The sequence below is a fragment of the Dermacentor silvarum genome, chromosome 2 (assembly GCF_013339745.2).
Source record: "Dermacentor silvarum isolate Dsil-2018 chromosome 2, BIME_Dsil_1.4, whole genome shotgun sequence".
Lineage (NCBI taxonomy): Eukaryota > Metazoa > Arthropoda > Arachnida > Ixodida > Ixodidae > Dermacentor > Dermacentor silvarum.
The window spans coordinates 40,791,796-40,814,389 of record NC_051155.1 but is presented as its reverse complement, the minus strand read 5'-3'; the positions used below and the strand labels follow the sequence as shown (position 1 = coordinate 40,814,389).

General features: G+C 46.3%; 1 protein-coding gene and 1 long non-coding RNA gene across 2 annotated transcripts in view; both read left to right on the top strand.

Annotated features, from left to right (window-relative positions):
- The window catches only part of LOC125942981 (uncharacterized), a 29,350-nt gene extending 20,698 nt beyond the window's left edge, over positions 1-8,652 (top strand). Inside the window, exon 4 of the long non-coding RNA XR_007465457.1 lies at positions 8,535-8,652. This is a non-coding gene — a long non-coding RNA (uncharacterized LOC125942981). The remainder of the gene's footprint in view (positions 1-8,534) is intronic.
- The window catches only part of LOC119439977 (membrane metallo-endopeptidase-like 1), a 668,359-nt gene that overhangs the window by 197,563 nt on the left and 448,202 nt on the right, over positions 1-22,594 (top strand). The gene's annotated exons all lie outside the window — the stretch shown is intronic.

Here is a 22,594-nt window from a genome sequence, read left to right as displayed (position 1 = left end):
ACACCAAGGTATTTAGGTGGCATGGTTGTCCATTCTGTACCAGCATACTGAGTCGGTGTACATCCCCATAAGCCAAACCAAGGACGTGAGCTTTTTGACCAATTCATCTGGGCACGCCACGCCAAATTGTTCAGTCAATGACAGTACCTTGTCACTGCTCGGTTTGAGCAGAACAAAGCAAGATCATCTGCGTAAGCCAATACTTTGAGTTCATTGCCCAAAATGTTAAAGCCATGAATGTCACTGCATTTTAAAAGGCGTATACACATTGGCTCTAAATAAAGGACGCATATAAGTGGTAATAACGGACAACCCTGTTTTACCGAGGAAAGAATAGACACCGGCTCGGACAGATTACCATTACCAATTATATTGGTAGAACAGTTAGTGTAGCACATGTAAACAACCTTTGTAAATAACGCAACGGAGCCAACATTGACATGTTCTAAAAGTTTGAAAAGGAACGCGTGGTTCACTCGGTCAAATGCTTTGGCTACATCGATCTGAAATAATGCAAAGTGTTCAGAGTGGGACGAGCAGTGCTGTAGAGCTGTTCGGACTAGATGTAGGTTTCTATGGAACGGCCTTTTAATCCGTAAGTCTGGGGAGGTCCAATAAGTAATGCCATTGCATACTGTAGTCGATTAGATAAGACTTTTGCATAAATTCTGTAGTCTACATTCGTCAGTGTAATGGGTCTATAGCATTCTACAGACCACAATTTTTCTGTGTCACTACTTTTAGAGATTAAGATAATATGACTTTTGCTAAATGATTGTGGTAGGCAATCTTCATCAAAACTAGCCGTAAATATATTGTCACGCGCTAAGGCAAGCCCAAGCAACAGTACCAGCAGCCAGACACGAAGGGACGGTTCTCCAGCTAGCGCGGGATCTTCGACTTCGTCGTCTTCTCCGTTCTTGCTGGGCACCCAATGATGATTGTTGGCTGGCTCAAAACACCCAGGTGGCATTATTCCCCTCCCAATGAAGCATCGACTCGATGCTCAAACACAAGACGTACATGGGAAGTACACAAATTAGGGAAGACGCACAAAAAAATGTAAACGTGCTAGCCCAGATACGGACATGCACACTAGGCAAAAAATGCGTTCTGTGGTCGGGAAAAAAAATTCGCTTCGGAGTTCTTCGGAGGACGACGCGACTACAGCAAAAAGTTTGTTCAACAGTACACTATGCGAACATCACCGTGTAAAATACGGCTTGAGGCGGACGACATGTACAATCTCTGCACGGGGTAATCGGCGCTTGGACGATGGCAGGTCTCCGTCAGGAATCACTTCATAGTTCACGTCGCTGACACGCCTTAGTACTGTGTACGGTCCGAAGTACTTGCTCAGGAGTTTCTCGCTGAGGCCTCGCCGTCTAATGGGGGTCCAAACCCAAACTTGGTCGCCGGGCTCATAGGTAACTTGTAGATGGTGGAGATTGTACCTTATTGCATCTGTAGACTGCTGCTGTCTTATGTGCACCCGGGCCAGTTGACGTGCTTCCTCGGCGCGCTGAATGTACTCCTCGACGTCAGGAGCTAACTGGTCGAGCTCATCGATGTCGTCATACGGAATCATGGCGTCGAGCATAGTTTGAACATCTCGACCATAAACGAGACGAAATGGCGTGAATCGTGTATTTTCCTGCGTGGCAGTGTTGTACGCAAATGTTACGTACGGCAGGATTTCGTCCCACGTTTTGTGTTGCACATCCACGTACATAGATATCATGTCTGCCAGTGTTTTGTTTAGTCTTTCTGTCAGGCCGTTAGTCTGAGGGTGGTATGCAGTGGCCTTTCGATGACTCGTGTAACTCAACTTGAAGATGTCGTCCAGGAGCTTCGCCGTAAATGCGGTCCCTCGGTCAGTGATGATGAAGACGGTGCGCCATGCCGAAGCACAATGTGATGCATAAGAAACTGGGCAACCTCAGATGCTGTCCCCCGTGGTAGTGCCTTCGTCTCAGCGTAACGCGTCAAGTAATCGGTTGCGACAATGATCCACTTATTGCCGGAGGAAGACAAGGGAAATGGGACAAGAAGGTCCATTCCAACTTGATCAAACGGCGTACGCGGAGGGTCGATGGGTTGTAGAAGGCCTGCAGGCTTGAAGGGGGGTGACTTGCGGCGCTGGCATTCACGACATCCTTTCACGTAGCGTTTGACGCAAGCAGTCAGTCTAGGCCAGTAGTACAGTTGTCGTACCCTGTCCAGAGTCCTTGAGTAGCCCAAGTGACCAGATGTCGGCTCGTCGTGGCAGGCTAATAGAATGTCGTCGCGAAGGGCTTGAGGCACTACTAGAAGATGTGGTTTGTCGCCGGCACCTGTGTTTCTTTTGTATAAGGTGCCCTCTCGTAGGCAAAACGACGACAACCGTCGGGAAATCGAGCGAGGAATGGACGCGATGCCGCCTTCTAAGTTATCGATGATGGGCCTTAACTCAGCGTCCGATCGCTGTTTAGCGAGCAGATCCGGCCCACTGAGGGCTCCTAGGAAGGCGCTGTCATCTTCCTCGTCAGCATTCTCAGATTCAACAGGTGCTCGTGATAGCGTGTCAGCATCTTCATGTTTTCAGCCTGATACGATGTATACGATGGTGATGTTAAATTCCTGGAGTCGTAGACTCCAACGTGCTAATCGTCCAGAAGGGTCTCGAAGGTTGGCCAACCAGCATAAAGCGTGATGATCGGTCACAACTTTAAATGGCCGCCCGTAGAGATACGGCCTAAACTTTGTAGTAGCCCAAATGACCGCGAGGCACTCCTTCTCTGTGGTGGAATAATTGGACTCGGCGCGTGACAGAGTGCGGCTCGCGTAGGCTATAACTCGTTCAGTCCCGTCTTGCCTTTGCTCCAGGATAGCTCCGAGACCGATATTGCTGGCGTCAGTGCGTACTTCTGTGTCGGCGTCCTCATCGAAATGACCAAGCACGGGAGGAGAAGACAATCGACGTTGTAGCTCGGAAAAGGCGGTCTGTTGTTCATCAGTCCAGAGGAATGGCACGTCGTCACGCGTAAGGCGAAATAGCGGCTCTGCAATCTTCGAAAAATTTTCAATGAAGCGTCGATAATATGCGCACAAGCCCAAAAATCGTCTGACACTTTTTTTGTCTGTTGGAGCTGGAAAAGCAGCTACGGCAGCAGTCTTCTCGGGATCGGGCCGAACACCTGCCGCGCTCACGACGTGTCCGAGAAACTTCAGTTCCTCGTAACCAAAATGGCATTTCTCTGGCTTGAGGGTAAGGTCAGCCGATGGAATGGCTTCGAGTACATTCCGAAGGCGTCGAAGGTGCTCGTCAAAAGATTCCGAAAAGACAACGACATCATCGAGATAGACGAGGCAGCTTTTCCATTTGAGGTCAGCGAGAACGGTATCCATCATTCGCTGGAATGTGGCTGGAGCGGAACAGAGGCCGAAAGGGAGTACTCGAAATTCGTAAAGGCCGTCCGGAGTAACAAAGGCAGTTTTCTCGCGGTCCCGCTCATCTACTTCAATTTGCCAGTAGCCACTTTTCAGGTCGATAGAGGAGATATACTTCGCGCGCCTCAGCCTGTCCAGAGAATCGTCGACACGAGGCAACGGGTACACGTCTTTGTGACGTTGTTTAGCTGCCGGTAGTCAACACAAAACCGAAGCGTGCCATCTTTCTTTTTAACAAGCACGACTGGCGATGACCAGGGGCTGCATGAAGGCTGTATTACGCCGTCTTGAAGCATTTCCTTCACCTGCGTTTGAATGGCATGTCGTTCGGTTGGGGAAACATGATACGGCTGTTGCCGTATGGGGTGCGCGTCGTCATAGGTGATGATACGGTGTTTCGTAATCGCCGTTTGACGTATCTTCGACGACCGTGCAACGCAAGAGTGAAACTCGAGTAACAGCTCGCGCAAGGCTTGTTTGTTGTCTTCAGGAAACGTTGGACTAATGTCGACGTTGCGTAAAGGTGCTTCAGCAGTGCCAATTGCCTCGGAAACAAAACATTCAGTGACATCGGCGATTGGGTCGGCGTAGGCGATGACAGTACCGGGGAAAAGGTGGTGGTGTTCGTAGCTGAAGTTTGTGACAAGAACGTCACAGGGGCCATCATGAAGATCAATAAGGCTTCTTGCTAGGCAAACACCTTGAGAAAGCAGGAACGAGTGATTGCTTTCTGCGACCGCTTCACCGTATTAGAGCCTGTCACATGCCACTTTAACCACGACACTTGCACGCGGTGGTAACGTGACAGCGTCGTCGATAACACGAAGAGGTGCTCGAGGGTGGATGGTGTTGGTCGTCGCTGCGGCGCTCTTTGTCGAGAAAGTGACGAGGCGTTGGCGAATGTCGATGATAGCTCCGTGCTCCCTGAGAAAGTCCATGCCGATGATTAGGTCTCGAGAACACTGAGGCAGAATGCTCAAGCTGGCAACAAACGTAGAGCCGCGAATCTCTATTCGTGCCGTGCACATGCCGAGTGGTGTGACAATGTGCCCGCCAGCTTTACGAACTGGCGTTCGATTCCAAGGCGTCGTCACTTTCTTTAGAAGGGTGGCCAGTTTTTCGCTGATTATTGAATAATTTATTATTTTATTTTTATTTATTTAGCAATACTGTAAGCCTTTACAGGCTCATACAGGAGTGGGTCCCAAGCAGAACAGAACAATACCTTGAGGGCCAAAACAGGAGAAAGCAATTAAGTGCGGTAATTTTTACAGCGCTAATAAATAAGATACAAACAGAACGAACAGATCAAAGAAAACAGTGCCAGGCAGATAATACAGGCAAGGGGTAAGAGCTGCGAAAAGTGCAACGTCAAACAATCAGGACATAGTTGTGCAGCACAATGTTGTAGCAGAGCACTACATTGAAAAGTGCACGTATTTTGGTTTCAAATTGTTCGATAGAGTCGACATGCGCAATTTCTTCTGGCAAATGGTTCCAGGCTTCAATTGCAGAGGGAAAAAATGAATATTTAAATGTGTTGCAGCGCGCTGAAAAATGTCTTATGCACTTATCATGATTTGTTCTTTCCGAATGTTGAAAAGGAGGCCTGATGTACTTTGTTTTGTCTATGTTTATGCGCCCGTGAAAAAGAAGGAAAAGAAACTTCATGGCAGCGATACGCCGTCCTGATATTAGAGTAGGGATGTTTGCTTGTTTACGTAAAGCAGTGACGCTGTCATACGGTGAGTATCTGCAATAAATAAAACGGAGTGCCATGCGCTGTATTCTATCTAGTTTATCAATGAGATAAGACTGGTGCGGGGACCATACAATACTGGCGTACTCAAGTATCGGCTGAACCAGGGTTTTATACGCAGTTAATTTCACATTGGATGGTGCTGTAGCCAATTTCCGACGCAAGAAATTGAGTTGCCTGAATGCCTTTGCACAAATATTATCAATGTGAGTATCCCATTTGAGCGAGCTCGAGAATGTCACACCCAAATATTTTACAATATCTGATCTTATTATTGCTGCACCCTTTATATTGTAAGTGAATATGTCAGGTACCTTTTTATGTGTAAAAGTGATGCAAGCTGTTTTACTGATGTTGAACTTCATTCCCCATCTTTCGCACCAATTTGCAATGCTGTTTAGTGAGGTGTTTAGTTTAATTTGGTCTTCCAGGGACCGAACAGTTGTGTAGACAACACAATCGCTGCCGTCGCACCCAGCTTCAATTCCCCACTAGCCGGCTACGCGAACTGGCCGGACGAAACACGCAGTGCAGCGTTGGTGTGTTCTGTGGTTGATTGTTGACGGCGGATTTCAGGAAGCATGTCATCGGCGCAACTGTAGCCTTCGCCGCGTTTGTTAAGGATATTAGCAGACGATGCCGACGTGCTGCGTTCCTGACTGAAACAAGCGGCTATCGAACGATGTCGACAGTTTGACGCGCCACTTCTTGTGTGCTCCCAGCAATGAGACACTTCGCTCGGCGTTGAACAGAGCGATTCCTCGTGCCGACCGGGAACTCTCTCCGAAATCCATGGTGTGTGATTTACACTTTCATGAGCAGGACACCTCAAAGGGTTTGTGCATATTATCAATGGACAGACGGTTTGGGTGCCACGAGACAAGTGGACACGAACGAAGATGTTTGGTGACATGTTCTGGGCTATCTTAGAAGAGCTGTTAGAGAATACGCTGAGTCGTGTTGCGTTCCCCTTGCGCTTTCAGGAACTGAGTGCATGCATCATTAAATTTTTAACAGCGGAGCTGTTTAAACTTTTTTGCTTCCCTGCGTAGTGTTCGCAAAAACTCGCCTAGCGATGACGTCACAGCGCACAGCTGCGCCTCGCATCACCTTGTATAGGCAATCAATAACTAATCGATAATCGATCAATAAAGAAAAAATTATGGAAAATGCTGGAGATGGCTTGGTAGTGCTTAGTCTAATTCAAATACGTGGCCAATTCCTTGCGATAGCCAATAAATAGCTAATCGATGAATAATCAATAAATTCTGGAATTATCAGCTCCGCCGTTTAAAGATACAGCGGAGCTGATAGCCTTGCGCCACTTGTACAAGCTACGCTAATTTTTATTTAGTCACGCGCATGCATACACGCATACCTTGCATAAAAATGCATTCTTAGGCAAGGTTCCTGGAGCAGCGGCGGGAATCCAGTCTTGAAGTGAAGGCGAGGAAACGTGCCAAGCTGCTGTAGGTGGAGTTGGTTTCCACGTGGGCCCAAATCATTGGCCTAGATTATGTAGCTACTGATAGTTTAGGTCTTAGCTATATATAGGGCCATACAGTTGTTTTTACAGCGTAAGCTGTTATGGGCTCGTTCCAATAGCCGTTTCGAGTCGCGATGATGCCGCTGCCGGCGTCCGCCGCGTAACCGCTATCGCCAGAGACGCGAAAAAAAGCACCCGATTCCCGCCGGGATCGATCCCGCGCCCGCCTCGTGGGAGCTGGGTACTCTACCACTGAGCCACGCAAGCGCTTGCTATTAGACCGCGGAAAATACCCATATATAAGGCAAGCGCGCAGGGGAGACGACTAGAGCCTCCGCGAGTATGGTGGCGCTATCTAGGTAAGATGCTTGCAAACGCAGCGTCCGCAGGCGCAGACGACGATATGCGATACAGACGAGGCGTACAATCAACGTACTCCCGAGCTGCCGAGCCTCCGCCAGTATGGTGGCGCCATCTAGTTAAGGTGCCTGCAAAGGCGGCGCGCCCGACATGTAAGTTGCAGTTCTAAGGCTTGATCGGGCTCAGCAGACTGCTCTGCAGAGAGCATTACAGGCCACAGCTCGCCGTCGACGCTGGGCGGACAGTTCAGGTCGTTCTCGTCAAAACGAGGTGAACAGGCTGCCGCGAAGACTGTTGTGCGTGGTGCCCAAATTGGAGCTACTCTTGAGCCGCTCCACCAGCTTACGCTGTGGCTGTCCTTCCTCTGACTTTTTGCTTCGTTTTCTTCAATAAAGCATTCATTGGTTTACAAGAAAGTTCTGCTCGTATTTTTGTTAATAACAAATTTGGTCTCGCTAGCTGGCGTTTAACTGCCCCAGACCAAAGTGTTAAGCAAGTAAAAGCAGCGAGAAAACGTGCCAAGCTGCTCTATGGGAAAAGTAAACTGCGTGAAAGGTTTAGGCGGCAGAAACACACGACACTTAAAAACGCAGCTTCTGCGCTTCGTCGGATGCGTTTCTTCCTATCGCGCAGTTTACCCTTTTTTCAGTATGAACCAACTAGCCCGGTATATATTATTGCTGTAGGTGGATACCGCTTTCGCATGGCATCAATAATTCGGACTACAGCGAGAACGCCAGCGAGCGTAAAACACGCGCAAGCTGCCCGTCCGCACGAGCTAAAGGCTGCGGCGAGGCGTCTACAGTGGAGCGCGATGGAACGGCGCCAGCAGCTCGCGGCTAGCAAAGGAGTGGCGACAGAGGCGCTAAGCGCATGGGCGGAGAGTTTTACAACTGAAGCTAGTCTAGTAACGTCGCACGTCATGGCAGTAGGAGGAGCGTATAGGACGACCCTGCACGTGTTATCTCTCCTTCAAGATGCTACAGTCACCCGGATGACTTATACACTCCCACATATGTGACCAGCTATTGTGGGTCACTCGGGTGGTTGGTGGACCCAGTTTATTCGCGTGCGAGGTGTAGCTGGGCATTTAGGGTAATTGAAACGGGGTGGCCTTGGGCGGCGCGATGGACTCCCTTTCTTGGGTAATTTCATGCTTTGCGTACTTTGGAATGATGTTTTGTAATGTAAAACGATCTTTATTCATTGTCTAGATTGTCTAGAATTTATTTTTTTGTAATTGTATTCTTTTTTGTTAATGTTGTTGTTTAAAGTGGCTTTCGTGTTTTGTGAGAGAGGCTAGAAACCTACCTACCTATATGGTAAAAAGCGGGTGACACTGTAAAAAAATTGTTTTTAAAATCTCAACGCGTACGGTGTTAGTCAGCAGGTGCAAGAAGGTACAGGTGAAAATGTCTGGGGAAGGCCTCTTTTTAGCAGCGGACATGCATAACGTTATAAGCGTGCTGAGTACTATAAATGAATTCTTTTCTTTTCAAGCTATGCTAACCAACAAGTATGGATCAAACATAAATCTGGATTCTAACGATACAGTGGCGTTTAAAAACAAAACGAAGTGTTTTTTCCGCCAATACAAAAACGCCAGCGAGGCGCTCTGGAAGGTGAGTATTTAACCGCTTTCTATTCGGCTGAGTCATTCTATAGCGTGTTTCTTCTTTTACCGTTTCGCGAATGTGTAGGTATTGCCTGCTTGCAAACAGCACCAATATAATAATTCTGGCGAACTCGAGGAGAAGATCCACCATAGGCGGAGAGTTTTCGTTATCCCCGGAGGTTTGGGGGGGGGGGGGGGGGTGCTGTGGCTTGACGCCCGCGCCGTTCCGATCGCGAGGGATGTAGTTCGTTGCGGCGCCGCAAGGGGCACTGCACCAACGTTCACCACCCGCAATAGCACGTCTGAAGCTACGCGTTTCCTCCTCACCCAATGTGACATTATCACGACCAGTGCCCGCGATGGCGCCGGCCCAGAGTTTCGCCTCCTGTTATTCTTTCTCCGTGCCCCGAGTTCACTCGATCCTGTTATTCATGGAAACTTAGCCATACAAGTAATATAGCCAACTCTATTTTCCAGTAAACACTGGCTCTGCTTCTCCACTTTTTACCGCGAAAGCAGCGCTGCTCGGTAGCGTGGACTTTTTTTTACCTCGTAATACGCATAGAATAAAACGCAAACGCCTAGTAATATGAAAACTGCACTTTTAAACATTAGGTACGCGGCACCTCATAAGAGCTGATTTACGTGCAGTAATATCATACATTACATCTACAATATGAAGACTTCACCGCCAGTTCGCGCCACTTACCGTTTGTTTTTTTAGACTTTCTCTTCCAATTTTCTGTTCCGTTTTAAGGCGAAAGCTTTAATGTCTCATACTCGCGGCGTCCGACCGTCCGTCCGGCCGTGCCCTGGAACAGTGCCAGCTGTGGCCTCTCCCGCTCACACTCTCTCAGCAATTAAGTGATGGCCCAGTGGGGCGAAGCAACAGTTACGCCGCCACATCTGTGGCCTCTCCCCCTTACACTCTCTCAGCAATCACGGGACGGCACAACGGCGGCATCCGACCGTCCATCCGTCCGTGCCCTGGAACGGTGCCAGCTGTGCCTCTCCCCCTCACACTCTCCCAGAAATCACGTGATGGCACAGCGGCGCATAGCAACAGTCGCGCCGCCACAGCTGTGGCCTCTCCCCTTTACATTCGCTCATGAATCACATGATGGCACAGCGGCGTGCTCGGCAACGCTCCTTCGTCAGACGTCTCGTTGCAGCAGTCGAGTTAGTCGAATGGCTGCCAAGCGGCCCGGTGACGATTCCATGGCAAGCGGTTCGGAGAAGTGCCCCAAGAATGTGGATTCCCCCGATACCAAACGCCACTGGCTAGACATGGCATAGTCAGTCGAATAGACACAGACTTATGCCGAACACACTTTGGAATTTACAAAGTGTCCTACAAATTTTTTCTTCAATGATAGCTGCTAAGCTAGAAAGACCGGAGTAGCGCTGAAGTACTTATGTCTAGAAAGATCCGTTACACGCATGAATTCGTGGTGTCAAGTCTGTAGAATCATTTCTCGTGTCTGCGTGAGAATAAGGCACACTGCACCGTGGCAGGCGTGAGATGCAAGGACCACTGTGACGAGCGTGCTGGCAATTTTAGTGCGTGCTACTTCGACTCATTGTGCGACCTTGGTTAAATGGAGGTATTTCTTCGCACGTTTCAGTTCCTTGAGTCATAAGTTGGCACCTCCATCTTTGTGAAAGGGCACCCCGAGATCATGGATCTGACAATTTTGCAGCTTAAATATGGTCTACTATCTTGAGACAGCTACCTGCGCTGTTCTTATTAAAGATGCCAAGTAGGACCTATTGCGTCTTTTTAGCGCACTCTAGCGTGCGAGCCTTTTCCGTGTTCTTTACAGATGTATAGCCGGCTTGGAGGGCTACGATTGCTGCTTGTATCCTAACATGAAGTTCGTGTTCTGTCCACAATGTGATAGCTTTAGGTTACATCGAGAAACGGCTATCTTCGACTTCGGGTAGACGACTTGCAAGCCTAAACCAAGGTTATACAGGATGAGTGACGCATTGGCGTGGCCACACGACGTACATTGAAGTATACCCACGCAATGGCCCATTGCCGTGTGGGCAAAGCGCCACTGCGTATTTGGAAAGTTCCGTCGTTTAGAAATAACTGCGTTGACGATTTCAAAGCTTGGATGTGCTTCTTCCTCTGCCTCACTGACAGCGTCGTGCATAGCTGTGTCAAATGCATTGCGAAGATCGACTGCCAAAAATATGCCTAGGACTGTGTTTCACCTACCTCTTAGTCTGCTGGCTATGAACAGACGTAGGTGGTGAATGTCTTTTGTGCCAAACCATTGGCGGAACGCTTTTCGAACCTGCTGCATGTAGGCGATTTCTTCTCTGAGTTCAAACTTAAGACGCTCGAGGCCTATCCATTCGAAACATTTGCTGAGTTCAGACGTTAGCTATATAGACCGCGATTTTTTCTATTCGGTTGGAACGTTTCCGGACTTCGGTATAGGAATCACAGACCAGTGCTTTCATTTTTGTCGGAGGACTCCAGAGAGCCCCGTTAGGTTAGCAGTTGTGCAGTTGCTGCTTGCCCTAAGCTTCAACTCTGCCCTAAGCATTGCCAATCGATGCTGTTTCGTTCCGCCGCGTGTATTCTTGGCTTCCAAAGCAACGGAGTAACTCTTGCGTCGTGAAATAAGCGTCTGCAACTTTGTTTCTAAGGAGTTACCTCCTTCATCTGGGTAAGAGTCAGACCATGTTCAAGTTTCCGAAAAAAAAATCTTCCGCAGACGTATGTCAATTTGAGCAGTTGATATAAAAAAAGCTAAGCTGTTTATCCGATTTCTTACACCCTTCGGAAGAACTAGGGGTATGTTTGCTGGCTGCTCGCCTTCCTCGCAGAATGCATTATAGCACCATGCCATCAGCTTTCGCGTCCGCAGTCTCAAAACTTCCTAGTTGGCCTTCAAATGTTGATCCGCGAGTACGCCAAGTAAGAAGTAAAAATTGTGGACAATTCGGCAAAATAAACAGCTCAGATGAGTTGTCCTGTCGAACGAGGTTTACGTCAGGGAACTTTAATTTTAAAATAATTGCTTAATTCTTTTCAATGCGAAACTTTGAGACTCTGGCTATTCTTTCATATTTCCCAACGAGCACACCACCGCACATCGGCGTTCAGCGCCGGACAAAACAATTTATGGAACTCCCCTCAACGGTTTCGATCTAAAAAGTTAACCACATCCAACCCGTATTCCGCAAACTGTGTAAAGCGAAGTTCTCACGAAGGAAGCGGATTTTTGAAATGCCATAAATTTACGAACTTCTTACCTGCGCATTTGCCGTAATGCAAGCTCGCATTTGGTCTCGCGCACCCATGGCACGCAGTGTGAAAACGGATAAACTGGCCTGTATTCGTACATTTATTTTTACTAATTTAAGATATATCGGCCGCTTCTTGGACGATCCCCCATTGTGGTTATGCGCCAAAATATGGAAATCATATTCATCAGTAACATGTGGCGACCATCTCGATTAACTAGTTGGTGTTGGCACTATATTGCCCGCCTCATGGCGAATGCCCGGTTCACTTGGACCGCTTCATTTGGGCACCAGCACCACTTGCAGAATGGCAGGCTTACGTCCGTTGCCTTTCCAGGTTAGTTACGTGAAAGGTGCTGCTTGCGTTAACTTCAGTAATTATTGCTTGTTGGTGGTGGCGTGCCCACGAGACCTGAATGTTGTGTTGAAACAGTTTTTGGCTCTTGCGTCTAAAATGTGCTATGCCTTGTCTGAAATAAGACTGATGCTGTCGAGAGATGTTGAAACAAATCTTGGACCAATAACAAAGGCTCAAGAAGCTTTTGCTGCTGCACTAGATGCTATTAAGAAATTAAAAGAAGCGCACTCACATTTGCTTTCTGAACTAACTAGTGTCAAAGCCAGTCATACGGCAGTTATAAACAAGTTTCAAAAGGTAGAAAACGAACAGGTAACACTATTCGTTGAACTAAAAAATTCGAAAAAAAAAAACAGGGGGCCGCTGAAGGTGAAATCAAGCTGCTGAACGCCAAGATCGCCGCGCCGGTCGATACTCCCACATCCAAAAGCTCAGCTGTTACAACAGCTTGTGCTGATATCCTTCGCAGTGTATCTGATCGATTGGCTACAATTTTTTCACGGTGCGATGACACTGAGAATAGAATGCGACGCTCAAAACTGCTCTTATTTACCATAGCGGACGAAGAAAAAGAGGACTGGGCTGCGTCCGAACAGAAAATTGATTTCTGTGCTGAAAAACATGAGTTAGGCCTTTCAGGCACGCACTTCGAAAGGGTGCGTGGATTAGGTAAGCATGCCGATAACAAAACGAGACCCATCATAGCGAAGTTGACCTTTTATAAGAATAAAGAACGCATCTTGTCAGCTGCGCGAAAGCTTAAAGGATCTCGGTTTTCAATACGAGAAGACTTCTTCCCAGCTACACGAGAAGCAAGAAGAAAGCTGATCGAATTCGCGAAGGCGAGAAAAAAGTGTTTCAAGCTGAGCGTCGACATAATGCGCATAGATGACACAACCTGCGTGTTCGACCGTGTCACAAGCACCATAGTGCTACTGAGCAGATAGGTGAAGCACAGCACGCGCACCCGTGATTGCCAGCGGGCACCAGAAACTCGGATAATACCGTCACTATGAATATCATTTACTAATATTCGAAGCCTAGTGCGCAAGATCGATCAAGTCTCTTTCCTTGACGATACAGGTTCTGACGTTATCATCTCCACAGAAACATGGCCCCATCCTGACATTTCAGAAAATTAAATAAGTGCCATACATACCACGTATAATATTTAACGATGTGATCGCACTAGTAAACGAGGCGGAGGCGTACTTATAGGCGTTAGGAAGACAGCAACATCTGATTTCATTGATTTCAACACTAACCTAGAAATTGAATGGATTGCGTGCATGACTCGCTTTGAAAAATTATTGTTAGGTTGCTGTTATCGTCCTCCTGACTCAAGTGTGTTGTTTGCTAGCGGCATGCGAAATAGCATAACGCACGCCGTTAGGGCTTGTCCGGCTGAAAGTATTTTTCTCTTCGCTGACTTTCATCTTCCCTCCATAAACTGGAAGCAGTTGTCATCGACCTGCCGCCTTTCTTCAGACTACAGTGCCTTAACATTGGATTTCAACCTGTCACAGATCGTCAGTCAACCCACTCGTGATTCCATCATACTGGATTTAGTATGGACAACGGTCCCTAAAACTGTTGAAAAAAATAACACATTTATATGTTTTTGGTCACCATAAATTAATGCAAGTGAACCTTAAAGTCTCGTCCAGTTTTTTTTGCTGCCATAAATAAGATAATTCACGATTATAACACAGGAAATTATAGTTTTATTAACGCTGAACTAAAAACATTTCTTGTTAGTGTATTGCTTCCTTGTTTTCTTAACCGCACAGTTCAAAATAACTGGGCTTTGTTCAAACACAACTTAATAACACTATAGTTAGTCAACATGTTCTGTTAATTAAAATAACAAATGATAAACGCAACCTGTGGTTCACTAGGTCCCTGAACAAACTGAGAAATATAAGTCATTGTACGTGGGCGCAAATTGCGCGTGCACTCCAATATCTTGAAAAAAATACAATGACTTCTTGAAAAGCTACTGCTCTAGAGTACGCGCTGCCCGAGATAAGAATTTTTCGCACGATTTGCCACCCCTTTTCACAACTAACACAAAAAGAAAATGGGAATTAGTGTGTCCGGAGCAACATGACAGCAACATCATCTTGCATGCATGATAACGACCACATTCCAAATCCAGACCATGAGTGTCCTAACGCGTTCAATTTATTTTTTACAACGAAAGCTGTACATGGCCAGGCGAAACGAAAAACCGTTCGTCCCATGATTCTCTACACGTCTTCATTGGCTGCGCCGTCAGTTACGTCGTTCTCTACGTCGCACCCATGCGCGCGCGCCATTGGCAGCGCCGTTAGTGACGTCGTTAGCGAACGCGTTCCCGCCATTGCCACGTTGACGCTGCTCTGCCCGCAACGCCGTCTCCTCGGCTCGCCATTGTCACATACGTTCGATATCTCGAGTTATCTCGGCGTCTGCATGAGTTAGCAGCATCCGCCCGCCATTGGCGCTTGCGTTCCACTTCGCGATTTCATCGTAGACGTTTCGTCGCAGCCGAAGCCCAAAGTGGCGCTCGATAAACTCCTGCCCAAAGCAGGCGTTGGCCCCGGCGAACACGTTCCCGCCATTGCCACGTTGACGCTGCTCTGCCTGCAACGCCTCCTCCTCTGCTCGGCGTTGTCGCACGCGTTCAATAGCTGGAGTTAGCTCGGCGTCCTGGTTAGCAGCATCCGCCCGCCATTGGCGCTTGCGTTCCACCAGAAACACAAACATGTGACCAATAATTGAGAAACGCTTCAATACAGCGTCGGGATTAACCCACTGCTAAATACCGGGCCCGCACGTTTCAGCTTCCCTAGTTAACCATCTGTACGGAGTGCTTCGGTGGTGTTTTTTTTTTCATCAGTATACACCATAGAAGACGATTCAAACGTGCCTGAGGTAGCTGATCTTGAATACCCTTCTTTTTACAGCCCATGGACATTACTGTCGGCGGCATCGCATCCATTATAAATATTCTGAAAGTGTTCACATCAGTAGGCGTTGACGACATAAACTCAGTTACTAAAAAACATGATGTCAGTCTCGAGTAAATTATCTGATATATTCCCGGCAATCGCTATTGACAGGAAAGCTTCCCCAACACTGGAAAATCGCGAAGGTCATTCCCATCTTTAAATGTAGCAATAGAAATTCACAACTAAATTACAGACCCATTTCACTTACTTCCATCTGCTGTAAGATGCTAGGGCATATAATCCCCTCCCATATTTACAATCATTGAGAGAATAACAACTTTTTCTTCGCAAACCAACATGGATTTAAGAAGGGTTTATCGTGCAACACGCAAATATTTGATTTCATGACTGAATTACATTTCAATCTGGACAAAAACCTCCAAATTTACTGCATGTTTTTAGATTTTTCAAAAGCCTCCATTGCGTAGCTCACTGCCGACTAATTTCTAAACTGTCTTCTTTGTCGTTAGATTCACTAACGCTGTCTTGGATTCGGAACTATTTTGCCAATCGGCAGCAATTCACCGTGGTTAACAATTTTTCCTCCCCGCTCCTTCACGTTTCCTATGGTGTGCCACAGGGCAGTGTCCTCGGTCCAACACTTTTTCTGATATATATTAACGACTTACCGAATAACATATCTTCGCATGTGCGGATTTTTGCTGACGATTGTATAATTCACCGAATAATTGCTAGTACTGATGACAACGTAAAAATTCAAAATTATCTTGTCCTTATTAGCAGTTGGTGTAGCACGTGTATAATGTCGCTTGATCCAGATAAATGTAAAGTGATGTCTTTCACTCGTAAACATTTCCTTTCAACTTTTCATACTATATTAATAACAATCCTGTGTCTGTAGTTACTTCTTTCATATATCTAGGCGTAACCCTGACAGCAAACCTTTCCTTGACTACACATATCAAAACATCTGCGAAAATTCCTCCCGATCGTTGGGATATTTACGCCGGAACCTCCGTTAGACGCCGACTAATGTCCGCAAATTAGCCTATCTTACATTTGTTCGCCATAAACTTGAATTTGTTTCTTCAGTATGGTCCCCTCATTATATTTATTTAACCACTATGCTAGAATCAGTTCAGAATAGAGCCGCTCGATTCATCTGACAAAATTACAGGTACAACGAAAGCATAACGCAAATTAAAAACAATTCATCAATTCCTCCGTCGAACCCTCGTGGTGACGTAGCACTTTCATTGCTGTTTCACAAGTACGTTCGTTCATGGACGAAGGCCATCACCAATAACTCTGCAAGTCTCTCCCTTCACCTCACAAAGATTACTTAATTATCCTTCTTTCACGCGCATCGATGGTCAAACAGACGCTTTTAACTCATCTGCGCTTCCACGTGTCATCCACTTGTGGAACGACCTTCCCGATATCCTGGTAGCTGAAACTAACAAAGAAAACTTCCGTCACGACATAAGCATGCATTTCTTACTTTAAATAACTTCTTGCCTGCTTTGCTTCTTGTGAGCATTTTTGTCTTTTTTGATCTGAGGATTTTAGAATTTGTGTAAACTTGATTCTTGTATTAATATATGAACAAGGTGCTTTATATTCTGTATAATTGTATGCTCTTTATATTATGTAAAATTTGGAAGCTCCCCTTACCCATGACCATTCTTCGGGCCTGTAAGGTATTTTGATTAAATAAATAAATAAATAAATAAATAAAAAATTTACAAATAAATAAATCAGCAATGTCGGCAAAGTTTTTTTCTGACGCGGGTCGGCGCGGCCGAGCGTTCGCGGAGGATAGTCGGTGATAGTACGGTATTGCTACTTCTTGAAGTATGTGATGCCTAAAGAAATTGAAAACACGTATTTTCGCTTCCTTCAGCCTGCTATTAGGCAGCGTCAAAATTAGACACAGTACCAATAGAAAAAAAGCGCACTGAACCAAACACCCTTCATGATCGATGTCAGCTATTGGCCAATAGCAGCTGGCTATTAGAATCTGCTATGACGAAATTAGACAGGCCCGGAATTAGTGAAGTAAAGGCTTCTGCTGAAAAGTAAGTATTTGAGAAAAATGTGACTTCGTGCTCCTCTTGCGAGCTGAACGCTCCGCGCACGCCTGCAAAATTTCAGTGAGCTGTTCGCACTAGCGTAAGCTATCCGCGGCGTGGTTCAGAACCCTTTTAATATACCCATTTATGGCGAAAACAAAAAGGAAATTCGCCGTGTGGCGCTCCGTAGGTTCGCGTAAACGTCTTTCCCGGAGTAGATAACATACACTAAGAATAATTAGCACAGAGGCATCGGGGCATCAAATTGATTGCCAAGGGAATTTTTATAAAATGTTAAGGATTTTAAACGATGATCGGTATTACAATTTCTTGTGTTTTTGTATTAAGAGTATTATTTTGAATAGTCATAATTTGTATTATTCCTTTTATTTTGCTACTCGTGTTCATGCTGTTTGTTTTCATCCCTTAGAGTATCAACGCCACGTACTTTATGGACGCCGACTTTCTTTTTGAAAACGCCGTAAGTTGCTTGTTTGATTGCTTCACATGTAAATTCATACGATTTAATGAATAACCGTTAGGTTATTCATTAAATAACCGAAAGCTAGGAAACTTAGTATTCTAATTCTATGTTCAGTTTAATTAACAATTAGACTGCAAAAAACTATGCAGCGTGTTTCTACGAATGCTTTAAGTAGCATGTCAATATTGCCGTATAGAAATAAAAAAGTCGGTCCCTTCTGATACATCACGCGTCAGCGTTGGCGACCACCGTGTGACGGGTGATCAGTAGTAATTCGTGGATAATTAACAAAAATATATTAAACTTTTTTAAACATTTCATTCTAGCGCAGTCATGGTTATTAGGAAATTGAAGCAACGAATCCATAGAAGCCTTATGAACTTTTAAATCTGGAAAAATGCGATTAACCGCGGCACTGTGGCACGAAGAATTTTGGTTCTCAGACTGCGTGAAACCGAAACTGGGGAGGCTGCAGTGAGCGCAATGCCGCAGCTCTCGAAGTGGCGTTCTACTTGCGTCAGCCACCAGCGCGCTGCAGCTCTGTGGTCCTCGCTATAGCAGCGCACTGGCTGCCTCCCAATTTCGGTTTCGCGCGGTCTGAGAACTGAGTAATCTGAGTCACGTGGGCAATCACAATATTCAAGATTCAAAAGTTCGTATAGATTGTTCGGATATCTTGCTTCAGTTGCCCTATTACGATGAACACACTGATATCGAAAGTTCAGAAGTTAATGTATTTTTCTTAATTCTTGACTATTTATCACATATAACCGCTCGCCGCGTAGTCACCAAAGCTGGCGACATGTCTCCGAAGAAACTGCCATTTTATTTCTAAGCTGGAATTTTTTAATTGTTACTTGACGGTCTTCGTAGAAATACCATGCAGTGCTGTACTTATAGGTACTTTACTACCGTTGACAAAAAACTGAAGAGTGTTTATGCTTAAACGAAAAAAAAAACTATACGCAAGCAAAATACACTCCACGTAGCCTGATGATCTAATCAAGCCAAATAATTATTTTCATTCACAAATAATTCGGGAATGCAAAGGCTAAAAAGTGGTCTCTAGTCCAGGCTGTGAACTAGGTTGGCCAGCGAAGCTGTAAACGACAACTAGAACCCATTGCAACGTAGGTTGAAATTATTTACGTGGCGACATTCACATGGACTTTACCTAATTATTAGTCTAAGACGTTTCGACGACCTGTGACTTGGCTTGCACCGCTACTTCGTGCACCTACAAAGACTTGATGAAAGGGAAGTTCGCCGCGCCGGGTATGCACGCTGCTCTTCAGGAGTCCTCTCTATACGTGACCTTCGCGGGGCTGCCCGTCCTACTTCAATGCCTTGCACTGCAAAGTCTATGGCGGAGCGGGGTGATGACCTAAACGCTCCGCCTACTTAGCATCGCCGTGGCGCGCCGTTAAAATTTGATTTTGGGAGTTCACTTAGGCGCCACTACTTTAATTTTGGCGCCTACGAGGAGCTAAACGCAGAGGCCATCCCTCAGCTTACGGATGAGTTCATGGTGTCTGGTCCCTTTGCTCAGCTCCAATGGGCTGGAGAGCTACGCGTGGCTACTATGCGCACTAAATAACATGAGTAGCACACTCCATTTCGCATTTATGTCTAAGACAATCACACAATTTCCGAGTGTCGAACAAACTTCATCTTCATGTTCGCTCGGGCGAGTACGCCGGCAGGGCGCATGTTGGATAAGCGATGGATGCCGCACTCCGGACTCGCGTTGGAAGGATTCCTAACGTAACGTGCCTCGACCATGACGGCGAAAAACCTCGAGTGTGTGGAACTTTGGAGGCAGAAGACTTGTTAGTCAAGTCGTAAGGTGTTGGCACTCGGGCCTTCAGTCACCTGACACATATATACCAATCAGAGTAAGCTGTTGTCCTCAGCGATCGGGCTCATCGCGACACCCTGCAGCGGCCACGATATCAGCGACACGCTGCAGGGGCAGCTCCATGCGCCTGTCGTGGCTAAGCATGTGTACGACAGGGCTGGAGTGCGCGCTAGCGCTCATGCGCTCCACTCTGGTGGTGCTGCGTGGTGCGGACCAGCTTTGTCCTACCCCAGCTTCACTGAAAGATAGTACGCACATCCGAATTGGGTTTTTAGATAATAGCTCAATGCAAAGTGAAGTCTGCCAAGGCCTCTAGCCAGTAGCGGCCAGGAGTTAGCACGCGCTGGAAAGCGTATCTGTGATCTGACCTTAAGGTTCGCCTGGTTAGAGGCTAGTTGAATGTTCAAAAGTAATCGAAATTACCGAGACTGCGCGGCCATGACACTAATAAGCAGATGTGGGCAAAGTTTCAGTCTTAGGCGGACGGGCGCGGCCGAGCGTTATCAGACGAGGGTCGATGATAATACGATATTCCTACTTCCAGCAGTATGCAATTCTTATGAAAAGTCGATCGGAACGCAGATTTTCGCTTCCTTCAGCCTGTCCATTAAACTGTGTCAAAAATTTTTTCACAAGGTTTTTTACCAGAAGCTAAATCCTCCTGTGTCTGCTTGTATTTCACGTTATAGTGTTTCAGAATGTCATATCTTTTCCTGATGTATTATATGTGTATGCATGTGTGAATTCATATATGTATCTATACATATACATATGTTATTGTCTCCCTTTTTTTCATTATATTCGACTTTTTATATATATTTTTTCTTCTGTATATAAAGCGTTTTTTTTTTCATTTATAGCAATATATCTAGTATTGCGTATTCTTATTCTGATGAACTGATATTTTCTGTTTCGTATGTTTTTTTGTTTAACGGTTCGACATGCACGTCGAAGTCAAGCCCTACCTTCAGTATGGTGTCCGGGCCTCTGTCAAGCTGCAGACCGCAGCTTTTAGCCCTGTCAAGAACCAAATTTGTTTTTGAAAATAAAGATTTTGAATTTGAATATCCACATTACCAGTCGGTAGAAACGCGCTGATTGAAACACCCTTCATAATTCATGTCAGCTATTGGTCAATAGCAGCCACGTATGGCAATCTGCTGGGACGAATTATGGCAGGCCCGAAAAGAGCCTTTGGGAAAACGGTGACTGCATGCTCATCTAGCGAGCTCCACGCGCCGCACACGACTGGAAAACTTGAGTATGATGTTCGCACTAGAGTACGCTGTCCACGGGGTGGTTCAGGACCCCTTTAAATATAACCTTTTTATTGCGTAATAAAAAAGGAAATTCGTCGTGTGCCGGTGCGTACGGTCTCGGAAAGTTGTTTCTAGGAGTAGCATAACAAAGAGGCAGAATATAAGCATAGAGGCGTTTGCGTATCAAATTGCTTGCCAAGGGCATCATTATGAAATTTTCGCGGTTATAAATCATGATTGGTTTTACTGTCTTCCATGACACGTTTATATCAAGCGTATTATCTTTAATAGCCATAATTTGGTGTTATTTCTTCTATTTGGTGCTCATGTTCATGCACTTTATGTTCATTCTTAGAGTATCGACCCCGCGGATTTTTGGGACCCCGATGAATATTATAACAGAAAAGTAAGTTGCCTGCCTGATTGCTTCAACATTGAATTCGTGGTATCTATTGAGTAAATGTTTGCAATAGCTAGCAAACTGAGTATTCTAATTTATTCTTGTATTTAATAAACATTAATGCGCAAAATATTATGCAGAGTGTTTCTACTAAGCCCTTAAAAATATTAAAAGAATAGTCGTTAGAAAATAAAATGGCGGTCGCTTGGTTCTCTTTACGGTTACATCTTTATAGTTTTGCTTCGTACGTCTGAGCCTTTAGGTTTGGTTGTTACCTCTCGTTAAGTTATGGTTACATTAAAGACTAGACATTTTTAAAGTGTAATGAATTTATTTTGAATGGCTTCATCGTCTTGTTTCTCAAACGCCACAAAGACGGCCCGATGGTCGGTGAGGCGGCAGGATAAGGTGTTGTCGTCCGGTGACTTGAACACGTTTCGGGTGCTATCCTCATCTGAATCCACTCGCCTGGCCGCTTCGTACTTACGACGCTTCTCGAGGCGTGCGGCTCGTTCTTCCTCCGTCTCCTCGGCTCGCTGCGTCCTCTTGGTTTCGTTATACGACGAAGCCTGGCTTCTTTCAGTCTCTCCGGTTAACTTTCCATATCTGCCGACGAATACCACCGAGCCGCCCCTTCTATATACACGATGCAACGCCGGCTCCTCCTGTGTTGTTGCAACGTGATTTCACCGGCTCCCCCTCTAACGTCATGACAGATGGCGCGGCGAGCGGTGCTGCCAGAAACGGCGACAATACGGCCAATGTAGGCTCTCGCTACAAAAATCTGTAGCCCCTCTCCTGTCGAGGAAATCGGGGTAAGTGAAGCTTCTCGTGTGTTTCTTCGGTGTTCCTCTGAAGGAATTGCATTGATGAGTACCACGTTGTGCTCCAACCACAACCGGTCACACGCACTGCTGCTGGCTCCAAAGTTCCGCGAGAAACTCGCGTTGAAACCTGGCAGTCGCACCGGGGAAGTTGGCGCTAGCGTCTCCGAGGCGTGCACCACCGTTGTCGGGTTCCTGGAGGGCTAGACGCCGCTGATGTTTGGCCTCAGCACCGCGCTGCCGCAACTCGTGGTCTTCGGCTCTTCGCTGACGTTTCGCCTGGGCTTCGGAAGCCCTCGGGCTAGAATTGGAACGTCGAGTACGAGGCCTTTCCCGAGCGCGTTCATTCTGAACAGATTTCCATGAAATTTCTTCAAAATTAAATCTGTCCGTTAAGCAAGATAATGAATGGCTCAAATCCCTTTAGGCAATGGCTCATACCCCCGTAAACGCGGCCTTCCCATTACAAGGACAG